The sequence below is a fragment of the Cupressus sempervirens genome, chromosome 3, assembly GCF_028749045.1.
Source record: "Cupressus sempervirens isolate cs-2001-9-10 chromosome 3, ASM2874904v1, whole genome shotgun sequence".
Taxonomy (NCBI): Eukaryota; Viridiplantae; Streptophyta; class Pinopsida; order Cupressales; family Cupressaceae; genus Cupressus; species Cupressus sempervirens.
This window is the reverse complement of record NC_143120.1, coordinates 710,514,643-710,531,764: the sequence shown is the minus strand read 5'-3', so window position 1 is coordinate 710,531,764 and position 17,122 is coordinate 710,514,643.

The window sequence follows — 17,122 nt, the reverse complement described above, 5'->3', positions numbered from 1 at the left end:
CTTTGCAAAGAACAAGCCTATGATACCAATTGTTGGAAATAACAATGAAAAATAAATTATGGACTAGAGGGGGCGGGGAGGGGGGGACGGTGGCGAGGGGTGGTGGGTTGGGGGGGGGTTTGAATTAGTACTTGAAATTTTTTACATAAAACATTCACCACACATCTCTCTCACAATTTTCATGTAAACTAAAATAGCTTACTACACATGTTCCTCCATAGCATGAAAAAATAACACATAACATAATAAATTTGTTACTAAGAAAATCCCCAATGAGAAGGCAAAACTAGGGTGGGGATGACACCCACAAATCTTTAGTGCTGCAGTAGTAAATTCTAGCTAATTAAGGTTACAAGAAGTTTGACCAATAACTATGATCTACCCTATGAAAGGTATGCCCTGTTAAAGGCTTACAATGACTATTAAATCTCACCTTGTTAAAGGATTTCAACACCCTACTAAAAGTGTGCCTTGTTAGAGGACTTAAACTAGCAATAAAACAAGCACTCAGTTAAGAGATTTACATAAGCATGTTAAGACTACTCTATTATGATATTTTCTCTGCATCACTTGTTACAATGATTCAACACCATGATCCTTCAATTATCACTTTGTTGCTAGATGTCATATCTTCTCTTTCTTGGTGTGTACTTGATCCTTCTAATTAGATATGTCTCCTCTATCTTCTCTATTCTTTTCCTCTATTCTCTTTAACTAATTCTACAATTCACAACATTATCACAACCTCCATAGCCACCATGACTGTTCTATGCACTTAGAATTCATCTCTCTTGCACCTCCTTCTCTTCCTTCATGCATCTACAATCTATTTAGGGTTTGTATCCTTAAGAAAACACAAGTTGGCTAGGGTTAGGCTAAAATCAATGACTTATGTTTATCCATTTTTCTACTTAGAACATCTGTCAATTTGATTGGTTTCATGTACTACATAGAGAATGATAATATACATTTGTATACATCTTCTAGAATCATAAAACAATCATTCAGTCACTAAAAAATGGTTTAGACAGAAGTTTGTGTCATTACAATCAACTGTGTCCAAAACTGTTCACTTAGCAATTGAAGTCTTTGATGCTTGTAACTCATCTTTTGAATGAATTGACATACTTTTTTTACTCAACTCATGAGTGAATCGACACTAACTATCTACTCAACAAATATAGGTGCTCAACACTAAACTTGTTGGAAATACAATAAGGAAATTAAACTCTAAGAGGGACGAGGGGGAATTAGTCCTTCAAAAATTTAACCATAAATTAATTCACCACACATCCATCTCACAATTTGTATGTAAATTAAAAAAGGTAGCTAAAAATATTCATCCGTAGCATGAAAATAAGTAACATTCAACATATGTATTACACAAGATATTTGATTACCTAGAAACCCTCCAATGAGAAGGTAAAACTAGGGTGGGGATAACACCCACAAATCTCCACTACTATATTAATAAAGTGTATCTAGTAAAGACTACAATGTTTGATTGTAAACTATGATCTACCCTATGAAAGGTATACCCTATTAAATTCTTATAAGATTGTTAGATCTTACCCTGTTAAAGAATTTCAACACCTTGTTAGAAGTGTGCCTGATTAAAGGACTTTGACTTACAAAGAAGTAAGCACCCTGTTAAAGGATTTACAACCTATTAGGACTACTCTATTAAGAGATTTAACTAATTCACCTATTTGAATGTCTCAACAATGACCCTTTTGTTAGCACTCTGCTACTAGATAACATATCACCTCTTTACTAATCTATACTTGATTTTCTCTAATTAGATGTATCACTTCTATCCTCTAACTCCTTTCCTCTATTCTCCTCTAATTGATATTCTATAATGTATCTCAACTCACAACTCCTTAGCCCCCATGAATACTCTATTTTAACATGTGATTTTGTTCTCTTCTCACATTCCACACTTGCATCTTTTAGGGTTTTTCCTCCTTAAGAAGACCTAGGTGACTTAGGGTTAGGTATGAATCAGCAATTATGATTCACCCAATTTTTTCATTCAAAACATCCCTTCAATTGATTGGTTGCATGTATTGCATAAGGATCTACATTATAGATTCATCCTTGTCATCTTAAAATCACAAAACAATCCCTAAGCCAACTCAAAAATGGTTTACATAGAAGTTTGTGCCATTGTAAATAACTATGTTCAAAAATATTTACTTGACACTTGAAGTGTCTAATTCTTGGCATCCATTGTATCTTCAATGTTGTAATTTGGCCTTTGAATGACTCATGTCTTTTTCCTACTTGGCACTTTAGTGACTTGACACTTGTTATACAACACATAATGTAATGTATATCTGACAACTTACGCTCAACATACACTACTTGTTTGGGATGAACTAAGAAAATGACTTAAGTGTGTTGTTACTCATATGTCAAAAACAATCTAAGATTAACAATTGTCCCCTTTGACATGAGTGCAAAAAATATTTCATCATGCATGAATATCCTTAGCTCTTGAGCATAACTCAGATAATATCCATTTAGTACTTGCATAGAAATTTTCAAAAACTTCAAACTTTTGCAAAACTTATGACTTATCAGTCATACCTCAAAATTTCTATAGCTCCCCCTAAGTTGATTATTCTATTCTGATTTTGAAATTTAATACTCCTACTAAGTAGAACACTCTATTCCTAGTTCTGTACTATAGACTCTATTTCTATTTGGTTGGTCTCCCCCAAAATGTATTCTCTCCTTTCATGCATACTTTCCCTCTTTATTCATTCTCCCCCTTTTGACACTTATGTCATGGGTTGAACAAAAATTTTGTACTTGTCTAAGAAATATTTATGGACCTCCATCATTATTTTTAGTGATGCATCCTAGTGGTCGCATGCTACCTCCAGAGATTTGATCTATATATTTAACCCGACAACAAGGGTGACTAAGCCTTTATGTGTAGAAAGATGGGGATCTTTTTTTCAAACATTTATTTTCATAGGCTAGTTCCTTATGTAACACCCCCATGTGAGGGGTTAAAATGGATTGGATGTTGATTAGTATAGCCCTAATATTTGCATCTTGAGCTTGCAATGCTGCTAACCCTGTGTTGATAATAAATTCCTGAAATGAGACAAACCTTGGCTAGGAGATTGTTGTAGAATGTTACATATTTTCTTCAGATTTCCCTCCAAATGGTCAATGTGCCTCTACACTTCTTGTGTGAATAGAGTAACATCACATAGCTTCGTGTAAAGAGAGAAAATATTCTCTAACACCTTCTTTACACCCTCAATCTTGGCTGCTAACTCAACCTAGTGTAGTGCAATGGTACTAGATATTTGTTCATTCAATTTGGTGTGAAATTTCTTCTTAGACCATTCAAGTAATTTGACATTGGAATCTAGGTCTTCATCATTGATTTTATCTACAATAATTTCCAACTTCTCAATGATTGGCTTGGTTTCATCAGGCACAGGTAGGTTGAATGCATCAAGAAAAGTATCCTTGATGTCATGAAGTGTTTTTTTTTCCTATGCTTCCTTCTGAGCTGTTCTTGGTGTTTCTTCCTTACTAGAGCATCCTGTGATATGCTCTTTTTCCCTATTGTGATTGTTGTAAGATCATACTTTGGTAATTCAATCACCTCATCTAAGTTTATGCCATTATAAGATGTCACCTCATCAACCTTAGATGTGTAGGACTTGGCCTTGGTGCTTGTAATGGGGTAGCTTTTATACTTGACCTATGAAGTGCTTGACTAAGACTAGGAGTAGCAGTGTCTGGTAGGGTAACTAGTGTCTATATTGCTATTACTTCCTCTAGCTTCATATTCAAGACTGAATTTTCAATCCTATCCTTCTCATTTTCCTTGATTTTTGCCACATCTTGTGTTCGTGGTGTAGGTGTAGGACTAGCTTCCTGACCTATTTGGACTAGTGTCCTTTCTTTCTCAATTATTGTAATAACTAGTACTAGAACCTTTTGTACCTGGGTGCTAACATGTGAAGGAATTGTGTCCTTCCTTTGATATACTACCATATGTATGGCAAGGTGCACCTCTATAGATTGAGAGGGGGTAATGGATGATGCTTGTGTTTTCTCCCCTACAGATTCCAATTCTACCTTCTCAATCTCATCTACAGTCACCAACATAGGATGACTACATAGTTGTGCCTTGGTGGTGGAATCGGTCAATATCTTTTGCATATCCTCTTTTGTTAGGGGATTGATGTTCTAAATGATGGTTTTAGACACATTATATCTGCTTGTGGACTAGCACTTGACATTTATACTTCTGGTACATTCTAGTGTGGTTGTTTCTCCTCTTCAACTATTGCCTCTATAGTGCCCCAAAGATTCATCATTAGTTACTTCAACTACACTCTAACTTCTTCAATTTCAACCTTTCCTTTTCCTTTTTTAAATTTATTGCTAGGTGCTCTTGTCCTTGTTGGACAATTTCTTCTTATGTGACTAGTCTTCAAACAACTAAAACATATAGTTTGACTCAACCGTCTACTATAGTCACTTTTGAAATGTGTTCTAATGCAGTTTTTAGCAACATGTCTGTACTCTTGACAATAGTGACAACTATACCTTGTATTGTAATCCCAATTGTAGGATCTACCAATATGGTTTACCTTGACTTATTTGTTTGATGACCAGTTAGGCTTTGATCTACACTCATATGCTCTATGTCTATACTTCTTATAGTTGTAGCAATAACCTTCAAATCTTTGTGTTTGATGTCTTTCTCTTACCTTCATGTTCCTTATGTCTTTGTTTAGTGTACTTATGATGATTACCCATGAATTTATTCTTAAGGTTCTAATTTGCATTGTTTCTCCTATAGACATTTTTTGTATGACCTATCTTACCACAATTATGACAAGTAGGTTTATAGTTCTTACCTTTGTTGTTCCTTTTTTCACCACCTTTGGATGATTCTCCTTCATCAGAACTGGTCTAACCCAATCTAGTAGTATCACTATTAGATCTAGGAGATCTCATCAATTTCTCAAAATACTTGATGGCTTCACTGGGTCTATTGAAACTTTCAACAAATTATTTTTCTCTTTTTAGGTCACTTCTCATTTGTTCATTTTTCAACTTTAGTGTTGCGATTTCAATATCTTTTCCATTCAATTTATAATTGGCAATCATCATTTGATTCAATGTTTCCAGTTACATGTGAGCAATCCTATTCACCTTTGATGTCTTCTCTTCCATTCTATTGGTTAGTATCCTTTTGTCATCTTCAATCATGACTTTGTCCTATTCAAATTTATTTTTATTCTTGGTCACCTCACATAGTATTACTGAATGGACTTCTTGTTATGTCTTAAGGTTTCTGACTTCTTCAATTAGGGCTCCATTCTTTTCCATCAGATCTGCAACTGATGCATCAAATTCACTTGTCTTTATATCTACAAATAATTTAGTAGTGTTAATTTCTTGGTATTGTGTCATTCTCTTCAATAACTATCTCTTTCCTTCTCTTTAATGAGCAATTTGACTCATCTATTTCTTCATTCAACTAATGTAGGGAAAGCTAGTTTCAATATTCTGATTGTCAATAGTCTTTCCTAGCTTGTAGACTTCCATCTTCAAGATCTTTCCTGAAAGCTACAAATATTTCCTTTCGAAAGAACTAGGCTCTAATACCAATTATTGGAAATATAATAGAGAAAGTAAACTCTAAGGGGCAAGGAGGCAGGGGGGAGTGAATCAATCCTTCAAAACTTTAACCATCAATTCATTCACCACACATCCATCTCACAATTTTCATGTAAACTAAAATAGGCAGCTAAACATATTCATCCATGACATGAAAATAAGTAACATTTCACATATGTGAAACACAAGATATTTAATTACCTAGAAACCCTTTAATGAGAAGGTAAAAATGGGGTGGGGATGACATCCACAAATCTCCACTACTACAATAATAAAGTGTATCCAATGAAGGCTACAATGTTTGATCATAAACTATGATCTACACTATGAAAAGTCTTCCCTATTCAAGGCTTGCAAGTTTGTTAGATCTTACCCTATTAAAGGATTTCAAAACTTTGTTAGAAGTGTGCTTGATTAAAGAAAACTAACTTACAATGAAGCACCCTATTAAAGGATTTACAACAACTTTTTAGGACTACTTTGCTAAGAGATTTAACCAATTCACTCGTTAGAATTTCTTAGCAATGATCCTTTGGTTAGCACTCTGCTGCTAGATAACATACCACCTCTTTGATCAAATGTATCACTTCTATCCTCTATTATCCTCTAACTAATATTCTCCAATGTATCTTAATTTACAACTCCTTAGCCACCATGAATGCTCTGTTTGTGCATGCAAATTTCTTCTCTTCTCACATTCCACACATATTTTAGGGTTTGGTCTCCTTAAGAAGACCTAGGTGACTAAGGGTTAGGTATGAATAAATTATTGTGATTCACTCAATTTTGTTTCTCAAAACATCCCTTCAAATAATTGGTTGCATGTACTGCATAGGGATATGCATTATAGATTTGTCCTTATCATCTTAGAATCACAAAACAATCTTGAAGTCAACTAAAAAATGGTTTCAAGATAAGTTTGTGCCATTACAAAAAAACTATGTCCAAAATTGTTTATTTGACACTTGAAGTGTCTAATTCTTGGCATCCATTATATCTTCAATGTTGTAACTTGACCTTTGAATGACTCGACATCCATTTATCACTCAGCATCTACTATGTACTCGACACTTGAGTGACTCAACACTTACTAGTTACATGACACATACTATATATCTGACAACTTATGCTTGGCATACCCTATTTGTTTGACATGAACTAAGAAAATGACTTAAGTGTGTTGTCACTCATATGTCAAAACCAATATGAGATTAACATGACTATGTATATTACTCGGTATTTATTGTTTGGTAACTTATGCTTGGCATGCTTTGATCACTCAACTCACACTGATTTCTTGGCTTTCTCTAATCACTCTATAATACTAATAGAATAATGACAAGTGTTTTGTCACTACCTTGTCAAAACTAACATGAGATTAACAATTTTTTCTTTTTCTTTTTGCATGTGGGTATACTTTGTTAATCTTAGGTGTTTTAAGCATCTTTCTTGATCCCTTGGCACTTAGGATCTACAACATATCATCCTTGTCTATTTTTTTTACAAGTGTGTTCTTATGGCCATCTCAACATTTTGTGTCTTGATGTAAGCATAATCTTGCTACATTAAACCTAGGAAATCTAACTGCACTTCCATCTTGACCTCTATGTCTTTAACACATAGATTGGGTTCAATAGTACATTATAGGTCAATTTTTGACCTTTTATTTTGACCAAGCCCTTAATGGGCTTTTTGAATACATTTTTTAATGCCCAAATTGGTCAAAATTTTGACTAGATCAGGGTTTCCCAATTTGGTCACAATTTTGACCAAATTGGGTTCATAATCAAAAAAAGGAAAGCAGGTTCATTATTTCTTATTTCATGGAGTTTGTTTGGCGATGATCTATGTGCATGTGGGAGCCATTTCAGGTTAGTACCATTTCAAGATGCATAAATTTTAACCAACATTGGGACAATTATTTGATGGCTAAAATCAACATTAGGGCAGTTATTTGATGGATAAAATCAACATTTGGGTAATGATTTGATGGTTATTTGATTTGCTCACTACCCATACAAATCCCCAACTTGAGATTTGGCTTTGGAATGTTTGTAGCTCAAGTGGCATTGATCTTGGTGGGTGTCTAAAAGTAGGCGAGTGTTCCAAATCCATTGAGAATGCCCACACAATATGGCTCTAATTAAAGTTGCATAGATTTTCTTTACATATACTACCTTGGGTCCTATTATACCATATCATATTATGTTCCTCTAAAAAGGTGAGTCCAAAGGTAGTCTTAAGAAAAAAGTTCAAATTTAGCAGGGCTTCTAATTTGCTTTAGTATATACTACCCTAACTTCTATTTTACACTGATATTACATGCCTCTACAAAGTTAATCTAACTAATGCATTGCAAAGGGTATCTTACTAAGCACATACTAGCCTGAGTCCTATTTCTACACTAAATGCTGCTAAAAAGGTAAATCTTGTTAATGAATTGATGAAGCTAGTGTTTTAGAAGAGAAGGTCAAGTTATACACAACTTTTTTTTGGGTATTATTAAGATATGACAATAATTTTGAAGAAGTGAGGAATATCTCTAAGTAAATTTCCTTGAGTAATGATTTGATTTTGTTAAAGACCATGCATAGAATTTGATGCCCTGAATTTGTCTGTTCTTTACATCTACTGCCTATTCCTATGCATATAAAAATAGGTAAAAGATTATGTTGATATGTAATAGAGGCTATATTTGAGAAATAATGCCTTATACCTTGATGATGCAATGCTCTTTTCATTTGATCATAAGTAATGATGTAAAAATATAGTTGAGAGATCTTAGATTGAATTTCATTACCTTGAAGTGAATTGGACACTTACAAAGATGAGGACTAAAAGGATATCTAAAATAAAAACCTTTTTTGAAGACAAGTAAATATACATAAGTTAAATTTCTTTTCCATATAATGAATGACTTTTAGTCTGGAATTGATATTTGAACTATAAATCATTTAGCATCTTTTCTAATTAATGTAGATACATAAAGGTTTGCATTTAAAATATGTGCATGCATATGTCTAAACTAGTTTTCAATTGAATTGAATATTAGATTTAGATGATAGTAGATATATCTTCTAATTGATTTCTTCAGTTCAACAATTTGTGTACCACCAAATAATCTTCATAATATTATTTAGCATTGTTATATTTCATTTTTATATAATTAACAATGACAATATTTACTAATTATGTAGTGCCTAAATGAAATGTACATATTATTGATGACAAATAGAATCCTTATAAAATAGGTAAATGACAAGGCAATGACCCTAAAATAATGTTGTGTATGGTTATATAGTTTGTTACCAAAATTATTGTAAATAAAAATAGAATCTCATTGAACTTACTACACATAATTAAATGGAACACATACATGTATTGTAAATGTATTATTTTTCTAAACTAATTTGGTACCAAAACGCATCTACAAAAATCTTAGAAGAAAGGCCTAGAATGTAGCACGATGATACATTAATCATAATATATGTGAAGAATATGAGAATTCTAGAATACAACACAGTCATCCAACACATCCAAAAAGTTAGTGGAGGTTTTTAGGAGAGAATTTTGGATGGATGACGTATACATTTTAAAAGTTTTGGTTTGACTGTGAATTTGTTTTGAAATTAATGTTCGTCTAGTGGGAAAATCATAAGCATCCAGTAAATGATGGAGGCACCCTTGTTTATATACATCTCCTAGCCATCTTTTGATGCAAATCTCAAATGAGACTAAAAAGAAGGCCTATAATCCCTACTAAAACCAAATAAATATAGGTTTGATACCAAACATTTAGGATAGGGGAAAATTTTAGGGAAAGAGTAACCCTAATTTTCCCTTGTCCTCCTCAGTCGTCCTTCTCTTCCCAAGATGGATATGAATTTGGAACAAAGATCCTACTTGGAGATATGATATTACAAATATGTGTGGAGTCAAGATAGGATTAAAAAAATGGATGTGGAATGCCACATGGTTTTAGTGGGATGTAGATAAGAAAGAAATTATATGGGGATACAATTTACAATGTTTCATTTAGTAAGAGTATGATCCTATATACAATCTCATGCTAAAGTAGAGAGAGAGAGAGAGAGAGAGAGAGAGAGAGAGAGAGAGAGAGAGAGAGGTGAAACACTTAAAATTAAGGATATTAACGTGTAAAACCACATACAAAAGCACATGAAAGAAAACAAAAATAGATAAAGGAAAAGGTAAATAAAGACACACACAAAAGGTTTAGTACTACAAATAAAGGCTCCAAATGAAATAGTTAAAGAGACCTCAATGAAAATAATGTCTCAACCACTACTATCATGCTTGGAATTATATTTCAAGAGCATAAATCACAATGAAATTAAGATAAAAGCATAGATCCCCAATTAATACCTCAATAGCCATCTATATATATTAATAATAGTTTATAAATATCTTGTTCATGAGTTATCCATATAAAATTAATAACAATCAACCCTTTTTATACTATAAACCAATCAGAATCAATTTAGGATTTCATCTAAAATATTTCCATGTGAAATTTGACCTTAGATCTTCACAATGAATACTCAATACTTTAACCAATTATAATTCAATCCCTTAACCTAAATACAAATCTATAAAAAAATGGGTAATATTCTTTGAGTCCAGTTACCATAAAGAACTAAAGCTTGAATTCATTCTTTCCCATAAATCCTCCCTTTTTATTCAAATGCACTGAAGGCGATGTGTAAGTATGAAGGTCTACATCTTCAAAAAGCTATACAAGAGTGCACTAATAGCTTGAGAGATGTTGTTTGGAGCAACAGAGAGAAGAGGAAAATAGATGAATAAAACAAAGGGATCTTATCAAACACTAGGTGAGACAGTAGGACATGATTGATTCATAAAATGGTTAGTCTTAAATGTTATATATTGGGAAAAAATTAAGCTTAAAAAATAAGTCAACTTTGACTATTTAATACTTTTAATCTAGAAATCAATCTTAATATGTGATATTTAAGCATCTTGATAAAAACCTTCCATCAGTGCCAACTCCCTTTTGAATTGATTTCTTAAATACATTAGCCCATGTATGGTTATATAATTTTTTTCTTACAAATGAGATAATACCTTGTAAATTCATATAGAAAATATATTTTTCATGGGTTTTACATCTCAATAAATGAAGAAGCCTTATAAGCCTTGAACAACTTTAATGATGAAACATATCTATATGACATGATCAAGTAAATCAAACAAGTCAAAGATTACTAGCATTACAATTTAATTCCAAAATCATCATGACAGCTATATCAATCAAATTGATAAGGAATTTTTAACTTTAATTATCTATTTTCTTTTGAAGATCACAATCATATTGATAAGGAATTATTCTAGTATGAGACTTTCATGAACATAACCCCTCTTCAGAGATTTTGTTATAAACCAATATGTTTGAGATAAAAATGTCTTTTCAAGTTTGTTTAAAGATATTTTGTCTTGTTACTTCATGTGGAATTTGTTTATGATCAAATACTATTGTGAGAGTGTGTCAAGATAATAAATTTCTTGTGATTTTCCTTCTAGGGAATTTATGATGCAGAGTTACAAAACAAAGCTTCTTCCCAATCCAAACATCAAACATGGATTAAAGTGCTAATGCACTATCAACTCAAACTTCTACTCTTTCTTCTTAAAGATTCTTAAGTCACTTTTTGGTTCCTACTTCCCTCCAAGGCGCTATGAGTCTCAATATGATGATCCAAGACTTAAGGTATCATATACTAGTTTAAAAGAAGGATATTACAATTTTTTCAATCACTCAACCTTCCATCTAAAGGCTGACTACCTACATATCATATTTTTGGCCTTTAACATACTTGTAGACTAAGTCTCTCCTAGTGACTTTTCTCCAAACAAGGATGAGATTGTGCTTTCAAGGCTTCTTACGATGGACTTCTTTGCTAGAACTACCTCCATTGGGTGTAAAAAATGGATCTATTGGTTGGTGATCTCCTACAAACCAAGAATGAATTGTTCCATCCAGAAAATCTGACCCACAATCTTCCCTTACTAATTACTTGTTCAAACAATGCATTCTAAGGCTAAATACATAGTCATATTTATCCTAGGTAATCAAGCTTGAAGTGGCTAATGGGATTTTCCTATCCTAAGCCTTTGAAGTCTCAAAATGCATCCTACCTAATTGCATTTCACTGAAGGGCATCAATTTTCCAATGGTGAAATTGCAAGTTATGGTCATTTGTTGGTTTCAAACCCTTGAAATGAGAGTTTGAGACCCGTAGTCAAAAAAATTTCTATAACTACATTGAAATTCAGTCAAATTCAACAAATTAGTTAAAAATGAAAGGTAACACAATCATCCAACTTTACATGTGCATCATCCATCTATACCAATTCGTACAAAAGAAATTTGATCCAGAAAATTGTTGGAAATATTCAAGATAAGATAGGTTACTGAGAGGGGAGGGGTGAATCAGTAACTTCAAAACTTTAAACAATTCAGCACTTTAAAATATTCACTATTCATTCATCTAATATAGTGCATATATGAGAAATCAAACATCCATAACACATGTACACAGTGATTTGGTGACCCAGAAAACTTCCAAATAGAAAGTAAAACTGGGGTGGGGATGATACCCACAAAACTTCATTACTGCAGTATGAAGTTGGCCTGTTAAGGCTTACATTGACCACTTTTGGTGATCTTCCCTATTAGGAGCACAAAGGACTGCTAGGTCCACCTTGTTAGAGGATTTACAAACATACACTAAAGTATGCACTCTGTTAGGAGATTTATACAAAGACTGTTAAGTCTACCCTATTAAAGGAATTACAAAACTGATTCACCTGTTAGGATGAAACAGTGGATCTACTTACAAACTTGATTTGCTGATTAGATCCTTGATGTATAGATCACCTCTTGTGACTGATAAATCTTTATTGTTCCTTGTAGACCTTGCTAAATATTTTGCTCTTCTGCTGATTCGCATTTATACTTCTCAAAACATTACATGTCTCTCTTGATACTCTAATCCTTGCATCACATATTTCTTGCAAATGATATAATAAATTACATATATAATATTCCAATAATTACAATTATAAGGTTGGCTAAAACACAAGTGAACAAAATATTATTGAGTCGGTCAAACAGTAAATAACTCAGGTTCACTGAACTAACTCGGTGACCTTCTAATACTCAGTGTCCACTGCATTACTCAGCATCGTCATGCACTCGGTAGAAGTGAAGGCTCAGTCCATACTAATCACCTGACATAGTTCTGAACTTGGTAACCATTGGAGACTCAATGGATATAGTATTACTCGATAAAAATTGAACTCTTCATTCACCTTGCTTTCACTCGGTAAACATTATACTTTCATTACTTGGTAAGCATTGCGCTTGCATCACTTAGTAGATATTATGTTTCCATCACACAGTAGGCATTGTTCTTTCATCACTCGATAGGCATTGTGCTTTCATCACTCAGTAGGCACTGTGCTTCCATCACTCGGTAGGCACTATGCTTCCATCACTCAGTAAACACTGTGAAGCTAGGTGAACACTGGAATGCTTGGTGTAAACTGCAAGGCTCGGTGTAAACTACTTAAGTGATGAATGTACAAGGTAACCACTGAATGCTCAGTATACATTATAGACTGAGTGATGAGCTTGGTAGCTATACTGATACAGATAAGTGTTGTCACTAATGGCAATAATAACTTAATGCCAACAAAAATATGTTTTTCCCTCATAAAATGTTGATTCGTATGTACAACTTGATGATAAGTTATGTGGACATAATGAGTCTTAAATACCTTCATCCAATTATTTTAAACCAATTTTTAATGGTTATGAATGTTGAGAGGCCAAAAAGTCATTTTTGACAACTTTTCCAAAATTGCATTTTTGTATATTTGCAATTTCTTGTCAAATATGACAAATTTTTGCATTTTAGTCCTAATGGACACCAACTGATCCAAAACCTTTAGGAGTGGTAGGAAATTCATTTCTAAGGTGAAACAGACATTTTTTCCATTATTGAACACCAAAACACTCAAAAACTAAGAATTAGGTGTTTTAGTGATGACGTTTAGAAACCAATGAAATAAAAAATATTTAAGAATTTACATGTTCAAGAAGAATTAAGAATGAAGTGACAATAAAGGAGGATATTAACAAAGAGAATTGTAAGTAGACAACTTTTCATTGATTATAATATGGGTGAATTTGAGCAAGGTGACCAAATTTTTCTTCAAAACCATATGCATAGATAAAAACATTAAGTATAACGTGTCCAATATTTTTGTAGATATACAAGTTAACTAGACCAAATATTTCTTTCAAAACCATATGTGCAGATATAAACATTAAGTACAACATGTCCAATAATTTTGCAAATATATTTTCATATGAAGAAAAACCACACTTGGAAATATGAATCCAAAATAAAATAATGAGAAAATTGCTATATTGTGGTCTCAGTTCTAAAGAAAAGTTGAAAAATGTAATTATCCTTGAAAAAAGTGTAAGGGCTTAAAGAGTCAAACAATTCTAATCCCAATAGCCTAGAGTCATCATAGGAAACATGGTTACATTAAAAGGTGCCACATTTTTTGTCGATTGGTGAATGTGGATTTTTAACTAGAGGAAAATGGAGGTGTGAATATCCAAGCAGAGGATAATGCTCCCATAGAAGAAGATGATAATGTGCTAAAGGACACAACTAAAGAAGATGGTATTGGCACAATTGATGAAGATGGTACTAGTGCATTTGATAATGACGATGAAGATGGTCTTGATATACCTTTACTTGAGAAGGCATACAAGCCCCTATACCAAGGCTCCCAAACAACTCGTTTATTTGCTATAGTGTTGTTGGTGAACTTGAAGGCTATAAATGGTCTATCTAATGTAGCAATCACATATGCTAAGGTATTCTATTTTTGTCATCTTCAATTTTAGCATACCATTACTATTCATTATATTAACAATTCATATTTGTTGTTGTAAGTTGATAGGTGATTTTTTGTTACCACCATCAAACATTTTGTCTCATTTATACCAAGAATTATCTACCATTATGAATCAAATTGGAATGAAGTATCAGACAATACAATCATGTCCCAATAATCACATTCTATATCATAAAAAATATAAATTTGTAACCGAATTCCCTGATTGTCATATTAGTAGATATTGGTTAAATCAAATAAAAAAAATATGCCTCACAAGCTTCTTTGGTGCATTCCTATTATTCCACATCATGAATGATTATTCAGGATCACGAGCTTGGCATAATTTATGGACTACCATGAATGCAATAGAAGTCAATATGACATTATGTTAATTTCTACAAATGATTCTACATTTAAAGACATAGAAAATAAATGGCCACACTTTAAAAAAGAATCTTGTAATCTCAAGGTTTCATTAGTAGTGGATGGTGTCAATCCATTTGGAGATATGAGATTTGTTTACTTAGTGTGGCCTATTTTTGTTATTAACAATAACATTCCTCCTTGGATGTCCATCAAGAGGGAGCACATAATGTTGTTAATGATTGTACTATATATTTTTCATTTAATAGCTATCTAAATTAATTTATAAATAGTACATCAAAATGGTCATAATATTTATGTAATATTTATGTTCATTCAATTACTAGGTAAGTACCAAGTTAAAGATATGAACATATATATTGAGCCCCTTATTGACAATTTCTTAAAGTTATGGAATGGGGTTGCTATGTATGAAATCTCTAGACCAATAAGATAAATATAATTTCAATTTCATACAATGCTTGTATGGACAATACATGATGCCCCTAAGTTAACTCATTTTTGTGGTATGTTATATTGTTATGGTCACATATTTTTTATTTTTTATAGTGCTTACAAATTATTTTTGTTTGTTTAATTTGCACATGATAATTGTACATAATCCAATTGTATATGATATTTAGGTCTTCAGAAAAATGAAAAATTCAAATGTCTAGTTTGTGGTCCAAAGATGAAATTTTGTCATTCAAGAAGTTTAGGAAAGAAGGTGTTTGATGATTTTAGGCACTTTCTCCACAATAATTATGAGTATCAAATTACTGAAAAATATTTTTTTAATAGGAAAGAAGAGACAACATCAAGGTCACAAAGAATGACACCTCATCTATGGAAGTTGGAATACAATCGACTAAATCACTGAGGTAATGTCCAGTTTGTGGTTCAAAGTTTGAAATTTATATTTTGATATTATCTTTTATTTAGTAATGATGTAATCAATGCTCATAAAGGTTGTTAAGGAATCAATGACCAACTTCCTAGAGGAATAAAATGTTATCCTACTCAATTTAGTAGGTTAATGTACTACAAGGATCTTCCAATCGTGCATTTGTTTGATGCTATGCATATTGGAAAGAATGTAATGGAGACACTATAAAAAATATTGGATGGAAGGTGTGATAGAGAAAAAATTGCCAAAATTTATAATGACATTCATGAATCTAATCATGCATTAAAAAATTTCATTGAATCAAATAGCAGTGGAGACTGCATAAATACAAATGCCCTTCCTTGATTATTAATGGAGTAGAAAAGTGATGCATTAATAGAAGTCATAAAAAAACCAAAATTTCCCACAAGATTTGTTGTAAATATAAGCAATCTTGTGTCAAAGAAAGGTAATTTTGAGCAAAGGTTGAAAACACATGATTGACATACCTTCGTCAAGGTAAGTCATGTTCTCTATTTATAATATATTTATAAAATTGAATGTACTAACTATTTTATTATTTCATAATATATGGAAAAGATCATTTTTTAATAATTTCAGTACATCCTACCTTTATCCCCCCCACCACCAGTTTGACAATAGTATTAAACAAGTTATATATGATTTTGAAAAATACATGAGGTTAGAAGTGTTATTTCTTAAATTTATTGTACATATATTATATTTATGACTTGCTTTACTTTTTATGTAATATATTGTATATTTTTATCTAAAATCCCATTTATATGTTCTTGAGTGTTGAATCTCTTTTAGGTGGTTATTATCTTTAAAAATTGATATAAAAAAAGATATTAAATATTGGAAGAGAAAAATTTCACAGCTTATGTGTGAAATGCAAAAGTGTCTACCTTTAAATTTTTCCAATGCTCAAGAACACTACCTCATACATCAAGTAATTGTGTGGACCTATAAAAACTAGGTCAATGTGGATGGCTGGAAGGCACTTGAAATTTATGGAGGGCTTGGTTCAACAAAGAGAACATCCTGAGGGTTCTATGGTAGAGGGATATATAATATACTAGACCATGGTGTACATTAGTGAATATCTTCCCAAGTTTACATTAATGATCCATGTAGATTGTATTTGGGATCCCAACTCCTTAACATATTTGAAGGGGTGTACTTCATAATGAAAGGTAGATGTAGGAAAGTGAGAGGTAATTATAA